The sequence below is a fragment of the Paroedura picta genome, chromosome 12, assembly GCF_049243985.1.
Source record: "Paroedura picta isolate Pp20150507F chromosome 12, Ppicta_v3.0, whole genome shotgun sequence".
In the NCBI taxonomy this organism is placed as follows: Eukaryota; Metazoa; Chordata; class Lepidosauria; order Squamata; family Gekkonidae; genus Paroedura; species Paroedura picta.
Window position 1 is genome coordinate 11,428,518 of NC_135380.1, and position 16,694 is coordinate 11,445,211.

A 16,694-nucleotide genomic window follows, 5' to 3' on the forward strand; every position below is an offset into this window, starting at 1 on the left:
AGTCAAGCTGAAGTGAAAGGTCATCGGTGGGGAGAAAAGGGGAGCACCTAACAACCAACCAAAGACAGAGCCCGGGGGAGAAGCTTTGGTTAATACAGCAGCATCTCTGCGTAGAAGTAGAGTTTTTATTATTCCTATTATTTCTCAGACCCTAAAAAGTAACCAGAGGGAACTGGCCTAATTGGGCTCCAGAAGGACATGGCTTCTCTCTTCAGTGTTTTTCCCCCCACAGTGGGACCGCTATGGTGACTGTGGGTTCAATCACTTCAGCTCCAACATGAAGATAACTTTTATTAAGGAGGAGGAACACTGAACAGCGGCAGGGAGGACACACTGGCTTTATATACATATCTGACTGCTTCAGGCCACACCCCCTTAGACACGCTATTGGCTGCTAACGCACCCTTACGATTGGCTACTAACACAGTCTGCCGATTGGCTGCTTGAAAGAGTCTGGTGAACCACAACTGAGGCTTGAGTTACATGAACTCCATTGTATGAACATATAGCCACATATATAACAGCTGCAGTTCAGCCCCTGCGGATTTTAATATACATGGGGCTAAGCCCATTGGACTCAGGAATACAACAGGTGGAATTAGGGGTGGAAGAACTAGATTAGGGGGGTGGGGTGGAAGAACTCTGCAGACAGCCTCCCCCTCCCCCCAGGCCTGGAAAGGCTGCAGGCAGCTGTTAGGGAACTCGCCATCAGGGGCAGCTCTCATGCGGCAGGGATCTGCAGCCTCCGAGCCTCGGAGGGAAGTAGAAGGAGGAGGGGGTGATCTGCTGAACACGCTCCTCCTCATAGGCCTTACCAGAAATAAATTATGTGAGGAGGGGGAGATTTTTAAGACACATTTTATACTGGAGACCAAAGTTGAGCAGTACATGAAATCAACTGAAGTCAAAAAGTGAATATTTCTCTTTGGGGAAGTAAACATTTGAGGGGGAGCTGCTTTTTTTTGTTTCTATGATATGCTCCTAAAAGCCTTTGAAACAAAGAAACGGGAATCTGAATACACTCCCTTTCCCCAGGCCTTTTGAGTATAGCATCTGCATACATCTTTCAGGAAATCTTAGGCAATTTCCATGGCTTTGCATATTACATATTACACAGTTTTATTGTGCAATATTTATTTTGCAAGACACTTTTGTTTCCCCATTTGTTGTACATATCACATTATTTTTATGACGCAGTTTTCTAATTCGGTAATCTACTCTCATTCCACTATATGTATTATATTGTCCTTATACACTTGCATTGTTTTTAATTGCATAATACAATTTGACTCTCAGTGGGAAAAGCTGACTATAAATGAAATAAAGGTATAAGTGACTACTTGAGGGGCTGTTCTTTGTGTAAACCAAAACAACATGGTACCCAGCAGCCCCCAAAACCCCAAAGTCAAGAAAAAAAGTTGGGGTTTTGTATCCCACTTTTCACTACCAGAAGGAGTCTCAAAGCACCTTCCTCTCCCCACAGCAGACACCCCCTGTGAGGTAGGTGGGCTTGAGAGAGGTCTGAGAACTGGGACTGAGCCAAGGTCACCCTGCCGGCTGCATGTAGAGGAGAAGTGCGGAATCAGACCTGTTTCTGCAGATCAGAGGCCTTACCACTACACCACGTTGGCTCTACCTACGGTCACGAGTGGCAGGAAAATGGCCATTCTTGTTTTACTAGAAATGACCCCAGGTTTCACATAACTGAAACAATTGTAACCGTCCCTGCATTTCATTGGCTCACCTCAATACCTCTGGGCTCATTTCAAACAAAGGAAGGACATGCCTCTCTGGCCGTGCTCTACCATGACTCCAAGAAGAAAGTGGACGATCCCCCCCCCCAAAAAAAAACCAAAGGAAAAAAGAATATGTCCAATGGCTTAATCAAAGTATAAAGGTCTCTGTTCAAGAGATAACAGAGACTTTTATACTTTGAGTAAGCCATTGGACAGATTCTTTTTTCCTTTGTGCTCTACCATGACAGCTTCTGAGGGTTCTGACTTGCAAATTGATCAGAGCAACAACTCCCCAACCCCACATGCTATCCGTGTGGGTGGCAGAAATAAGACGCAGTGCAGAGGCACCTTCCAGAATGAAAAATGTCATCCCCTCTGGCTTCTTCAAACACAATGCTCTTGCAAATTTGGGCTGATCCTGCGTTGAGCAGGAGGTTGGACGAGATGGCCTGTATGGCCCCTTCCAACTCTATGATTCTATGATTCTATGATTCTATGATTCTATGATTCTATGATTCTATGATTCTATGATTCTATGATTCTATGATTCTATGATTCTATGATTCTATGATTCTATGCAAAAGGTCTCCACACTTGCATTAGATTAGAATTTTACAGATTTATAATTTGTCCTGTACTCCATGCAAATCAAATTATTGAAAGTCTTGTGGGACCCCACATACTGAACTGTATTCCACCACAAGCTTCCCTGGAGTAGAACACACTTTGTTTGCTACAATGTGCAGATCTTTCTTCTCTTTCTAGAACTTTCCCTCTTTCGGAACATCCCACCACTGAATGGCAGCCATCAATATTACAGCCGGGATATGGCCGAGGGGTGGAAAAAGTGGATAATTACGTTTTTTTAATGTTCTATTGTGTTTTAACTGGAATTTTAACATGTTGTAAACTGCCGCAAGCATGTTCTCAGAGAATCTCCATAAATGTATTTAATTAATAATAAAAGATGCCACTGGAGTGGCAAACTTTGTTCTATTGCTTCAGAGCAACATGGCTACCCACCTGAACCAAATAAATGAAACTTCTGTTCAGTACAAATAACAGTTCATATCAACATCAGATTCTCAGAATACAGAGGAAAGTGATCTAACTAGAACTTGGATCAAAGTGCTTTTTCCCTTTCCTTTTTCTTTTGCAAAAAAAAGTTACCAAGCCAGAGAGGAGAGACTCGGTTCTCGTAAAATTTCGAGAAGGTTTGCCAGACATCTGCCATGGATTATTGAAGCAATTAAGTCAATTTCCTGCATGCAATCAGCTATGGACAGTATCTGGGATTAATATTAGCAGTAATTATATTGTGTTTTTCCTTTAACGCTCAAAACCCATATAAATCACAGAACAGCAGTTTCCAAGTCTAGGGTATCCTGGCTGTTCTAGGCCAAGCAGTTCTTGAAGGAGGGGTGTCTCTTGATGGCTGAGCAGCTGCTTTGCATGCAGGAGGTTACAGGTTCATGCATCTCCGATTAAAAGCTTCCCAGGAGACCAATGCCAAGCCAGCCACGCCAATGGCCTGACGCAGGACAGAGCAGGTTTGCATGGGAGATGGCGGTTTGTCAGAAGCCATCCACAAAATCCCTGCAAAGATCAGATGTGAACCAGGTGTAGTCCAGTTCACAAGCAGAAAGCAGTACTGTTGAAAGCAACAATTGTGATAAGTTGGTTCTTATATGATAATGATGAGTTGGTACTTATATGCCGCTTTTTCTCTACCCGAAGGAGTCTCAAAGCAGCTCACAGTCACCTTCCCTTTCCTCTCCCCACAACAGACACCCTGTGAGATAGGTGAGGCTGAGAGAGCCCTGATATCACTGCTCGATCAGAACAGCTTTATCAGTGCCATGGCGAACCCAAGGTCACCCAGCTGGCTGCATGTGGGGGAGTGCGGAATCAAACCCGGCTCGTCAGACTAGAAATCCGCACTCCTAACCGCTACACCAAATTGGCTCTCTGTGGGAAAGCCAGTGTGGTGCAGGGGTTAGAATTCTGGATGAGCAGCTGGGAGACCCAGGTTCGAATCCCCACTCTACCTTGGCAGCTCGCTGGCTGACTGTGTGCCAGTCACTCTCTCTCAAACCTAACCTACCTCACAAGGACTTTTACTTTTTCTGTGTCAACCTGGCTAGTCCCGGCAAGCCCAATCTCATCAGAAGAAGAAGAAGAAGTGTTGGTTCTTATATGCCGCTTTTCCCTACCCGAAGGAGGCTCAAAGCGGCTTACAGTCGCCTTCCTATTCCTCTCCCCACAACAGACACCCTGTGAGGTGGGTGAGGCTGAGAGAGCACTGATATCACTGCCCGGTCAGAACAGGTTTATCAGTACTGTAGCGCGCCCAAGGTCACCCAGCTGGCTGCATGTGGGGGAGTGCAGAATCGAACCCGGCATGCCAGATTAGAAGTCCGCACTCCTAACCACTACACCAAACTGGCTCTCAGATCCCAGTAACAAAACAGCCTTGGCTAGGAAGACCAGAGTCATGATGTGGGGGCAGTGGGATACCGTCTCCAAACATCTCTTGCCTGGCAGCTGGACAATTTTAGGATGTCCTGGCTACAGGACACACATGCCACGTGCTAAATAAATAGGGTATCTGTCAGATCAACTTTATCAGCTTTCATTACTCACACTGTTTTGTGCCTGTTCCATTAGGCGAATATTTTATAAATCACCTTGAGGACTCCTCTGATGTCATAAGATAAAACCATTCCTTCCCTGGACACGATCCCACTAACATAAAGGTCACACTGGAGAGGGGACAAATTTCTTTCCTTTCCCGACTAAACACCGTGAGTCAGATACTGGAATTCCAGCCTGTCTCTCAAGGGCAGGGGTGGGCAAACTGTGGCCCTCCAGATGCCCATGGACTACAACTCCCATGGGCCCCTGCCAGCATTCGCTGACAGGGGCCCATGGGAATTGTAGTCCATGGACATCTGAAGGGCCGCAGTCTGCCCACTCATGTTCCATGGTGTCGATTTGCAGAGTCCAAGGAACTGACTTAATCCAAAACTTTTCTCCTGCGCCAGGTTTTGTGGTGGAATTTCCACGTCGGCCTGGCAAGTGGACCATTCCACCGAACAGAGGATACAAACGACACCACAGATCGCCCTGCATCAAAATGCAGACACTAAGCTGAGAGGGAACACCTCTCCTCAGTCATTTTACTTTCACAGCGGGAGACCATTGACCTGCTTGGCTGATGTGTAGTCGGTGAGCCAGCCGTTAATGAAAAGCATGGAGGGGGGGGCAGCCATAGAAGGAGGGAAGGAAATTAAAAGGGCAGGTTAGTAAGGGATTAGCGTGAGGAGACGCAGCCGCATTTCGAGAGAGGACTAATTTATTTTCATCCAATCCTTTGGCAAGATCTCTGCCTCTCTATCCGTGTTCGGTGTGGACGTGGCCTACATATTCGAAACGTGCCGTCGCGGCCAAGGGACAGAAGGGAGAGCCATGCAGAGATCCTGCTTTCAAGGGTTCCCGCTGAGCTTTACGGGGCAGAGTAAACAGGATGCATATGGGAACAAAACTGATGGGGGACTGCAACAACGATCCCAAATTCACGCTCCCATTTCAGTAAAATTTCAGTAGAGAGCCAGTTTGGTGTAGTGGTTAGAAGTGCGGACTTCTAATTTGGTGAGCCGGGTTTGATTCCTCGCTCCCCCACATGTAGCCACCTGGGTGACCTTGGGCTCGCCACAGCACTGATAAAGTTGTTCTGACCGAGCAGTGATATCAGCACTCTCTCAGCCTCACCCACCCCACAGGGTGTCTGTTGTGGAGAGAGGAAAGGGAAGGCAACTGTAAGCCACTTTGAGCTTCCTTCGGGTAGGGAAAAGCGGCATATAAGAACCAACTCTTCTTCTTCTTCTAAAGGCGTGTCATTTGCTCCAATGGAGCTCCGGAGCGGGACTTATGGGCATTTTTCTACATAGCACAATCCGTCTAACTCACTTGATACTTAAGGGACCTAGAGAAACCAGCAGAGGGGCACGACACTCACATCCTCCAGGCATCGTGGTAATCTATGGGTGCTCTCTTCTAGGGATGCGTATGCAAAAATAAATGCATTTTTTAAAAATTCAGGTTTATTCGGCCTGAATCAGGTTTACCTGAATCACTCAAATAATTGGCTTAGGACAGTGATTCAGGTTTGGGCAATTTGGGCAGTGCCAACCCAAAAGGACTATGTTGACATCAGTGAATCTCTAAAGTAGAAACTGAATTGGGGGGGGGGGTGACACGGGGTTCTGCCGCTGGGCACTGGTGCATTGACTGCAGTGGTTCTGCTGTCCCTGGAGAAATGGCCCCTCCCCCTCCGTTTCTACTTCGGATATTCTCTGATGTGAGCTTAGTCCAGTTGGGTTTGGAACTGCCGCAGTGCCACTGGTTCTGCTGGACAGCACTGCTCTGGTCCTGTTTCTGGCTTTGCAGAAATTCCACACACACACCCTTCACTTTCACTGCTGAGATTCTCTGGGACATTTTGCTGGGCTTGTATTGCTTTCCTATTTCCACTGTCAACCATGGAGGATGGGAACAACTTCGTTGGAAGCCCATAGAATTGGACACAAAGGAAACAGTAATGGGTTAGGCAAACTGATGGTCTGAAAGTACAGAAAATTTGTCAAGACTTCCAGTGATTCCAGGGGGCTTTTCTATGCTCCTGTGACCATCCCATGAATCTGATGCTTTAGTTCAGGGGTAGTCAACCTGTGGTCCCCCAGATGTTCATGGACTACAATTCCCATGAGCCCCTGCCAGCATTTGCTGGCAGGGTCTCATGGGAATTGTAGTCCATGAACATCTGGAGGACCACAGGTTGACTACGCTTGCTTTAGTTAACTTCATCATCTTGGCTATGGTCTCATGGGAATTGTAGTCCATGAACATCTGGAGGACCACAGGTTGACTACCCCTGCTTTAGTTAACTTCATCATCTTGGCTCTGATCTTGGTGAATCAGCCCTTGCCTGCCGAAAGCCCAAACAGCTTCCTGGTGTTATAAAACTGTCTTGGTCTTTTATGCATTATCATCTTCCTTCTCTGCTCACCTCTTCACCCCAGAGTCTGCTGGCATACGGAACCTCTCCCCCCCCCCCCCCGCAATATTTGCTCTCTCGCTCTGTGTTTGGAACATTGGCAGAAGTCTCATTACTCCGTGTCTCCTCTCCTCCTGACTCACTAAATGGCAAAATCAATTCCAGGGCCACCTGCTGGGTCCTTAAGACTCCAAAAAGCCAATTCGATGTTCATTCCAGCTCTCCCTCCTCCTGGACTAGTGAAACGTCAGGGGCTGTGTATGGAGAGCAGGGATGTGCAGTTGGTTGAATTTATCCAGGAGAAAAAAAAACCCTGCATCAATGTTGATTCAGGTTTCTCCCCAGGATGACTTGAATCAAATTGCACATCCCCAGAGGAATGCAGCATCTGGATCCCTGAAACCCAAATCAATTTGGCTCCGTTATACCCTATGGAGCCATTAAAGTCAATGAGAAAGATAGCTTAAGTTTATTTGGTGGTCTGGTGGGGGCAGAGTTTGAGGTAGAGACACCAAATTTGCAGCATAGCTGCTGGAGCCTCTCCTCTAAAGAACCCCCAAATTTCTCTACTTTTTGACCACTGAGAAATCCCTGAATCATTCTTCAGGCTTCGAGAAACTGCAGAAGTGACGAGCCCAAGGTCACCCAGCTGCCTGTATGTGGGGGAGTGCAGAATCAAACTTGGCATGCCAGATTAGAAGTCCACACTCCTAACCACTACAACAAGCTGGCTCTCAAAGAGGCAGGTCACAGCCCTCGTTTTCATACAGAAGGTCCCAGGCGTTTGCCTGGCATGGTCCAGTATAGCATCTAAGGGGGTTAAGGAAAGACCTTTGCTGATTAAGACCCGGAACAGCCCCTGACAGCCAAAGCAAGCAGTAAGGAGCTAGACAAACCAGCGGTCTGAAAGTACAGAAGATTCGTCAAGGCTTCCAGTGATTACATGGGGCCTTTCTATGCTCCTGGTACATGAACAACAGAATAAATTCTTCAAAAGATACAGAACTCCATGCAAAGGTGCTGTACTTTGCGTAAATAACTCCAGGTTACAAAGCCACAAAGCTGATTCTCCCCTCCTGCCTTGCTCCTTCACAACTTGTTAAAAATTTCACAACAACCCTGCCAAGAAGGCTCAGCCAAAAGAAAGGGCCCGAGGCTATGCAGCGAGCACCACAACTAAGAAGGATATGAGCGCAGGTTTCCTGGGCCTGGTCCCATGCTACCACTATTCATCACTTGTTGCAGAATGCTGGCTGCCTTGCTTTAGAATTGGAATAGCTTTAAAGCACATCCTGTTGCTGACTGACCAGTCTGCCCAAATCACAGGCCAAAGGGAGTGCAGGTTCAACCCCCAAGAATCTCCAGGGAAAATGATCAGTTAAGAAGTTAAGTGAAAGGCTTCTGCCTGGGATCCTGGAGAGCGGCTGCCTGCCTGAGTAGGCAATACTGGCCCTGACAGACAGATGCTTTGAGTCACTATAAGGCAGCATTGTGAGTTCAAATTTGTTTCAGCAAGACACTTAAGGAAGGAGCTCTCCCAACTCTCAAGCGAAGGAGGAATGGGTCGGATCAGCGGTTACTGAGACAAGCACCAAGTTGCCCGGACTTTGCTCCAGCCTAAGCCATGTTGGGCCATGACAACCTGTGCATTTTTCGGCACCTGGGAGCTGGCCTAGCTGTTTGCAGCCTCTCCTGGTCAGCCATCCTCCTCCCTCCCTCCCTTCCACCCTTTTCATCCCTGCTGTGTACTGCAAATGGTCTTATCTCTGTGGCATTTGCTATGCTAAACAATCCTGCCTCAGCCCTTGCACCTGGGTGTGAGAAGGACTAACAAATGAGTAGCCGTGTTGGTCTGAAGTAGCACAATAAAATCAGAGTCCAGTAGCGCCTTTAAGACCAACAAAGATTGATTCAAGGCGTGAGCTTTCGAGTGCAAGCACTCTTCCTCTGATTTTATTGTGTCTCTTGTTTTTGCACTGATCTGGGATCAAACGTGTACACTGTGGGAAAGCAAAATTGGCGCCTAAATCTTAGTTGGGGGGGCTAGGAGCCCGAGGGTAAATCTAGCCAAGTTTTCCATTGTTCCTTGTCTTCCACAATGCCTGCCTGTGATTCTCAATTCCTGCAGCTGCTACCCTGTTGCCCTAATAAAGACTACCCACGGTTTCCTCCAAGCCTGGGACTCCTGCCTGTCTATCTCAGAGGGTTCTCCCTGGGACTGCACCCCAGGGTCATGGCATGGGACTGGTGGAGGAAGAGATGCACTCTCCACGGGCTCAAAGGCCTGGGCACCCTGTTGGTGACACCGAAAACCAGTTCTAAGATCCAGCTCAGAGATGCAGAGTGGCAACTCAGCAATTTAACAGAAAGCAAGGGCATACGTCAGATGGGAAGCCAAGAGGCTGCAGCTTAATCATCCTCTGCGTTATGAGCTGCCCGCATCTCAGAGTAATAACGGGCCATAAATCCCACCCCTCCAGTGGCAAGACAACATCCTTAGGAAGTGGCTCTTTCTACCGTGCACATTAATCCTAAACCTTGACAATGGCCAGGTTTACCACTTCCAGGGCCCACCAAAGACCTGATCTATGCATGCAGCACCATGCGCTGGCAGAACAGAAGGCACCGCTTTGGAAAGCAGGCAGGGGTGCCATTAAGAACAAACATTCTCCCAAGTAAAAGACTCCCCGCAAGCAGGAAGAACGCTTCCAGCCTAGACAGCTACCTGCCATACCAGGTTTCCACTTGCACAGTTGCCAATGAAGAGCCTGGGAGGGGAGGGGAGGGGCCGCAGGTGGGCATGTATGCAGTTCTGCGTCCATACCATATTTTGCATGATGGCGCCACTTCTAGGGCTTCTCAAAGCCTGAAGAACGTTTGGGGGGTTTCTCGGCAGTAAAAAGGGCTATGATAAGTCATTACAGTTCTCTCGGAATTATCTCGGCCCCCACCTGCCTCACAAAGTGCCTGCTGTGAGGAAAGGAAGAGGAAGTGACCGTAAGCCACTCAAGACTCCTCAGGATTGAGAAAAGGAGGGTCTAAAAACTTACTTCTTCCATGAAAATGCCACTGTGGATCCAAGGCAATGTCAGAAAGGGCTTACCACTTCAGCACTGGCAACACATAGGCCCATTATGCACGGCCGCCGAAACGGCGATTTCGGGTCACGTGGAAAACGCGGAGGGGGAAGACGCGACGCATACCGGTTATGCACGGGGCGGGGCGCGACGGCGGCAAAACCCAGAGTAACCGATTATGCATGCGCCGATCCGGGCACCGCTTCTGGTTGCGCCCCGCTCACCCGGAAGCTGCGCTTTCTTCCGCGTTTCACTGACGCGGCTTTTTCGGCGGCATGCACCGAAGCTGCAGCCGGTTGCAGCCGGCTCCGTGCGTTATCCGTGATTTTAGTCGCCGCCATTCCACCCCGAATGTGCGCTAAAACCCCCGTGCATAATGGGTCATACAGGGGACAGCCTGGCAAAGAGACATGGATGCGCACACACAAACCAGTACCATCCCATCCAGTGGACACCAAATTCACTGACAGCCAGTAGCACTGAGATATCTAAATGGAACACAGTGGTACAGGATGCCAGAGGCCCAGGTTGGATGTCGATGTTTGAACAGCAACAGTAGTAAAACGGGCTGGGGCTTAGGCGTTAAGCATCTTCCTGGTATGCAGAAGGTCCCAATTTTAATCCCCCCCAGTCCAGAAGGTCCTGCAGGAGCTGATTAGGACGGCCTTCGGCTGAGTCCTTGGAGAGCTGCTGCTGCCAGCCAAAGCACTCAGTCCTGACCTTGACAGACCAGCGGTCTGACATAATAGAAGGGAGCTTCATGCACTCCATGCAAGCTTTGGAGGTCGCCAGGCGAAGGTACCTGTGCCCCAAATAAATGGGGTTTGCTATATAGTTCCAAGGTTTGCAGGGCAGCCACAGAGCCTCCTGGTCTAAAGGTTCTGTTTTCACTCATCCCGGCCGGCTCATTCGGTGCAGCCCAAAGCCGTAGCAATCTCTACGTTAAGGATGCCAAAGGCGTTATCTTGGGTGGAAACATCCTGCAATTCCTTCCTCCTGGAGACAGGAGCGGTTCTCTCAAAACAACCATGCTATGCTCAAAACAACGACAGTTCTTTGCACTGAGCCCTTGAGGGAAATTTCCGCCAACAGAAGGGGTACGTTCCCCCCACCCAATTCCTCTGCAGACCTCCTCCCCCACCCCCACCCCGGTTCTGTTTCTAGGGGGGTTCCCTGTCCCCCAAGAGCATATTTCAACTGCAGCCACGCAGGGAGAGATTTTCTGCAGGAGCCAACCCACCATGTTCCTTTATCTTAAGCCATTACTCGTCTTTTTAAAAAACGACCACAATTTAAAGTGAGAACATCATGTGCTTAAGACACAGCTATGAAATCAGCATCTTTATGACCCTGGAACCTAAAAGCAGCCCTGTTAAGAAGACTTCCAATGAATCCCTCCAGCAAAGAAACAGATCAAAAGCAAGCTTGGGAGGGTCGGGGGTTGTCCTGCCACAAGAGCGGGCCCTGACACAGCTACGAAAGGCCCTGTCCTCACAATGCCCTTTGTAAGATGAAAGGTCCCTCGACTGGCAAACGTTTCTGGGTTTCCTCAGGTCCTTATGAGGGCACATGTATCATCTCGTTGTGCATTCTGCAGCCATCAGAAACCGGATGCTGCACAAGCAGCAAACATGGAACATTTTAATAAACTCCACAAGCCTCTGCTGCACCCTGTCAGCGTGTCTGAGCGATCGACAACACATGAAGCTGCTTTGCGTAGTCAGGCCGTTCCATTTCTCTAGGCCAGTGGTTCTCACCCTTCCTAAAGCTGCGACCCTTTAATCCAGTTCCTCATGTTGTGGAGAGCCCCAGCCATAAAATTATGCAAGCGTTCTTTCACAGAAATTAAACCGAAACTAAGCAATGGTGTGAAGATCCATTGTTCATGATTGTTTCTCATTTCAGCTCTGCCTCTTGCCCCGCCATGCCGATCTCGCTCTTTTCCACTGCTCCAGACAGACGAACGTTCTATCTTGATCCACCCCGCAAGGCTGTTATGTTGATGCACTCCCCCCCCCCCCGGCTAAGCAGCTTGCCCTGCCACGACCCCTGTGAAAGGGTCGTTCAACCCCCCAAACGGGTCCCGATCCCCAGGTTGAGAACCACTGCTCTACTCCAACCTTTCTTGGCTTTTTTACTGTTGAGAAACCCATGAAACATTCTTCAGGCCTTGAGAAAACCCAGAAGTGGCGCGATTGTGCAGAATATGGTTGGGAAAGCAGCAGTGTATAGATGCTCAACCAGGCTCCTCCCCCCTTCCCACCTCCTCCAGGGCCATCATTGGCCATCCGGGGAGGGGAGGCAGGTCAACATGATCATACATGGTCATATCACCCGATAAATGTTTAACAAGTTTAAAAAATATATTAAATATTAATTAACTCCCATCCCTTCAGGAAACCCATCCAGAGCCATCAAAAAAACCCCCCAAAAAACAGGGTTTCACAAAACCCTGGTTGAGTAAGTCTGCTCTACTCCTACTGAGTAGGGCTGACCGAGATGGTAGACCACCAAGAAAGTCCAGGGTTGAAATGCCAAGGAGGTCTCTGCCCTTGAAAATCCCAGGCCATTGTCAAAAGTCAGCTCAGAAGTCATCGGTGACTTTATGGCACCTTCCAGCTCTGCTACCTATCACATGAGAACAGTGGTGATGCACTCTGACCCCCGGGGCTGAATATCGGAACCCATCTGGTCATCGGCCCCTCTAAAGGTCCAGCAGTCAGCCCTTAAATCCGTGGGTTCCAAGGAAGCCAGGACACTGGGAGTGCAATCCGCTCTTTAATCAGACAAGCAGAGGCAGAACTGAATTGGGGAGGGGAAAAAACCCACCAAACAGCCCAACAGCAGATCTTCCTGCCAGTATGTGCAATTGGTCAGTTTCAGTTTAAACTGAGGATCCAGCAGATGGGATCTCACTATGCGTTGGACAATTTCTTGCTGGCTAGATTCTGCCTCGGACTTCAAGCTCGGTCCTGGGCAAGGCTGCAAATACAGCCTGTGGAAACATCTGTGGGACACAGGGGGATCAAAGAAGCTGTGTGGCCAACACCACAGCTCTACAGATAACCTTCGGGTTTGTCAGGCAGACACCCTCTGAGCCTCTGCCCCTCTTTTCCTTCCACAAGGAACAAATCCTAAGCTGGGCCCGCCTGCTCACCAGTTCAAAGCTTCTTCCTGCAATTAACAGCATCATCTTTGCTCCTGCAGAGGCGAGACAGGCAGGGCCTTCTCCGTGGTGGCTCCCCATCTTCAGAATACCATCCCTGCCACCTCCCCTACTGACAATAAGGCGCCAAGTCAGAACATTCATTACCTGTGCAGGTTTTGAATCAAGTTCCCACCACCTGTCGGTTTCTTTACATCTTATGTACTCTGCAACTTGTTACACTAGATTAAAGGTAACGGTATCCCCTGTGCAAGCACCGGTTCATGTCTGACCCTTGGGGTGACGCCCTCTAGCATTTTCTTGGCATACTCAATACGGGGTGGTTTGCCAGTGCCTTCCCCAGTCATTACCGTTTACCCCCCCAGCAAGCTGGGTACTCATTTTACCGACCTCGGAAGGATGGAAGGCTGAGTCGACCTTAAGCCGGCTGCTGGGATTGAACTCCCAGCCTCATGGGCAGTGCTTCAGACTGTATGTCTGCTGCCTTACCACTCTGCGCCACAAGAGGCTCTTACACTAGATTAGGGATGGTCAAACTGTGGCCCTCCAGAGGTCCATGGACTATGGACGAATGATGGCAGGGGCTCATGGGAATTGTAGTCCATGGACCTCTGGAGGGCCACAGTTTGCCCACCATTCATCTGTGCCACTGAACTGATGGTGGGGGGGGGTCCACTGCTTAGTTTCGTAGGATTCTCTGTTTTTTCATTTTCACAGCGATGCCTCAAGCACTTTTCTGCGCCTATATAATAATAACAAAAAACCCAACTAAAGAAAAGCAACCGGTCGCCAGTTGGTGGTTCCCTAAAAACTAGGGTTTCCCCCCCCCCTCCTCCTCTTTCTTTCGTTTTTACAGGTTTTAGCTCCCCGCCCCTTTTCTTGCCAATTCCGATGTCAACAAACCGGATCTCTCCCAAACGCACGCCGCGGTGGCGACGCGCCTCCCGAACCACCCCGAAACACTCTCGCCTCATCCTGGTCCCAAAGTCCTCTCCGTGGCAAAAGCGGCCATAACAGGCGCGCCGAAAGAGCCGCCGCCTCTGCCTGGGCTGGCCCCGGGGCGATTCGGCAAGGAAGGAAGAAGCCGGCATCCCCGGAGCCATTCCCAATTCCGGCTGCTAGAAAGGCAGCCGGAGCGGCGAGTCGCGACGCCTCTGCAGAGCCGACAGGCAGCCAGGCGGGCGGGCGGGCGCTTTGGGGAGGGAAGCCGGGGGTCCCTGGCAGCCCCGTCCCCGCGCGCCTTCCCTCCCTCCCTCCCCCCCGGAGCGGAACCCGCGGCGCCCTTCCCCGCTCGCCGCCAGGGAAGTTGAGCGGCAGGCAGCGGCCGATGCCCGGCGCCTTCCCCGCATCCCGCATCCCGCATCCCGCCGCGCGAGCCACTCACCCGCAGCCGCCCACGGAAGGCGAGGCAAGGCGAGGGAACAGGAGGGCTGCCGCCGGGCCGGCCCACGCGGGGGGCTGCAGGGGATCGGCGGGCCGGGGCACGGGGGGGGACGGCGGACGGCGCTCCGGGCACCCGCCCGCCCCTTCTGCGTCCGCCCGAGCCGAGCCGCTCAAATCGCTCGCCGAAGTTCTCCTGGCGGAGGCGGCTGGCGGAGGGGCTGCGGGCGGAAGGCGGTCCGCCCCTGCCTGGGCCACGCTTGCGCAAAAAGGCGCTCCCCGCCGGGGTCAGCCGGCGCGCCTGGGCTGGGCGGGCGGCGGGCAAATCGGGGAAGGGGCGGGGGGAGGAGGAGGAGGAAAGCGGGAAGCGCCGCCGCCGCCGCCCGCCTCTCTCTCCTCCCTGCCGCCGGGGGACCCGCTGGGTCGGAAAGCGGGCGGCTAGTCCGCGTGGAGGCGGCCGGACTGCCCGGGCGAGGCTCCATCGCCTCTCGAGGCGGCGCGGCTAACGGGAACCCGGCGGGGGGGGGGGTGCGGTGCGCCCCCCCCCCCTCCCGGCCGGCCGACACTCCGGGGCCACGGGAAGAGAGCCCGGGCGCAGGGCTGGCGCCTCCGGAGGGTCGCCGGAGCAAGTTCCCCGACGTGGCCTGGGCAGCGAGGCCGCCCCCTGGAGAGGAGCACGGGGAGTGCGCCGCGAATTGGCGCTGCCGGGCGCCTCTGCTGCTGTGCCCAGGTTCACTGGCCAATGCCCACAGGCACAGTTGGGTAAGGGTTGGTAGGGCAGACTGGGGAGAGGAACCTGCTCCCATCTAGGGCAGGGGTTCTCTAATGCCGAGACCCTTTCATCCACTTCTTCGTGCTGTGGTGGCCCCCAGCCATCAAGTTATGCAAGGGTTCTTTCAGAAATTACACCGAAACTGACCAGTGGTTTGAAGATCCATGGTTCAGGATTGTATAGAAATTGGCTTTTTCCCCTTGGTTTCTCAGTTCGGTTCTGCCTCTCGTCCCACCATGCTGGTCTCACTCTTTTCTGCTTCTCCAAAGAGGAACGCTCTATCTCAAATCTACCCCGCATGGCTGTTGTGTAGATGGCACCCCCCCTGCCAAGCTGCTTGCCCTGGAGTGACCCCTGTGAAAGGGTCATTTGGGGTAGTCAAACTGCGGCCCTCCAGATGTCCATGGACTACAATTCCCATGAGCCCCTGACAGCGAATGCTGTCAGGGGCTCCTGGGAATTGTAGTCCATGGACATCTGGAGGGCCGCAGTTTGATTACCCCTGGGTTAAGAGAATATATGACATTTGCTTCCATGAATCCATACATAGGGATTGTAGCAGTTAAGCCCCATAAAAAGTGCAGTAGCTGATGCTGGCTGGGGGAGGGGCCGCAGTTTGACTACCCCTACGGCTAAGGGGTCCTGACCGCCAGGTTGAGAACCACTGATCTATAGGGACCCCCTCCACACTTGCCCTTCCCTTTTCTGTTGCCTTCCTCTCCCTGGCAGCCCGTTTGCCTTGGTGGCAGTGGATCCGTTGACTTTCTTTATCTGAATCTGCTTAGCTCCCCAATTGGGATGAGCCCGAACTAAGGTGACCTATTAAGGCTGCTGGGTTTTGTGAGACCCAGGGTCAAATCTTTACTCAACCACAAAGCTTGTTAGGTGATCTTGGGTAAGTTACTGTCCACTCCAGCCTACTTCACAGGGTTGTTGTGAGGATAAAATGATAAGAGAACAACTTGCAGCAAAACAAACTCCATAGTGCAGCCTTTATTCGCCTTCTGGCTGTGGAGTAACTCCTGGAATATTCTTCAGGCTTCAAGTAACCCTGGAAGTGATGACACTTGGCTAGCCCCTCCCTGCCACACCCCTGAAAGTCACATGTTTACAGTGCGCATGGCATCATCTGTTCGACTTAATATTTCTGGTCAGGCCTTGGAGGGAGAGCAGGTCCCATGGCTTAAGTGCCACTTAACACCCACTCAGGGTGGCTGTCCTGCCATGAGTCCCTCTCCTAACTGAAGTAATCTCTCCAGGGTTCTGGAGTAACCCTAGGATTACTAGTAACCCTGGTTGAGAATCACTGCCTCGGAGGAATGGCCAGCTCACAAATAGACATAACCCATAGTGAGTTGCTATTTGCTAAATGGGTATCACCTGCACAGTGGGCTACAAATTGGAAGAGTCTGATTTCGAATGCAAAAACACAATCATTTCTGAAAACCCAATCAAGTGCTGTTCGGCCCGTCTCCACCATGCAGAAAATTAACAGGAGCACCATAAC

General features: G+C 51.0%; 1 protein-coding gene across 5 annotated transcripts in view; it reads right to left on the reverse strand.

Annotated features, from left to right (window-relative positions):
• The window catches only part of ST3GAL4 (ST3 beta-galactoside alpha-2,3-sialyltransferase 4), a 134,293-nt gene extending 119,585 nt beyond the window's left edge, over positions 1-14,708 (reverse strand). For 2 of the 5 annotated variants that reach the window (XM_077306908.1, XM_077306909.1), the window contains exon 1: positions 14,420-14,708. The gene's annotated coding sequence lies outside the window, so the exon portion shown is untranslated. The remainder of the gene's footprint in view (positions 1-14,419) is intronic. The other 3 variants (XM_077306917.1, XM_077306916.1, XM_077306918.1) reach the window with 3 other exon arrangements.
• Positions 14,709-16,694: the final 1,986 nt, after the last annotated feature.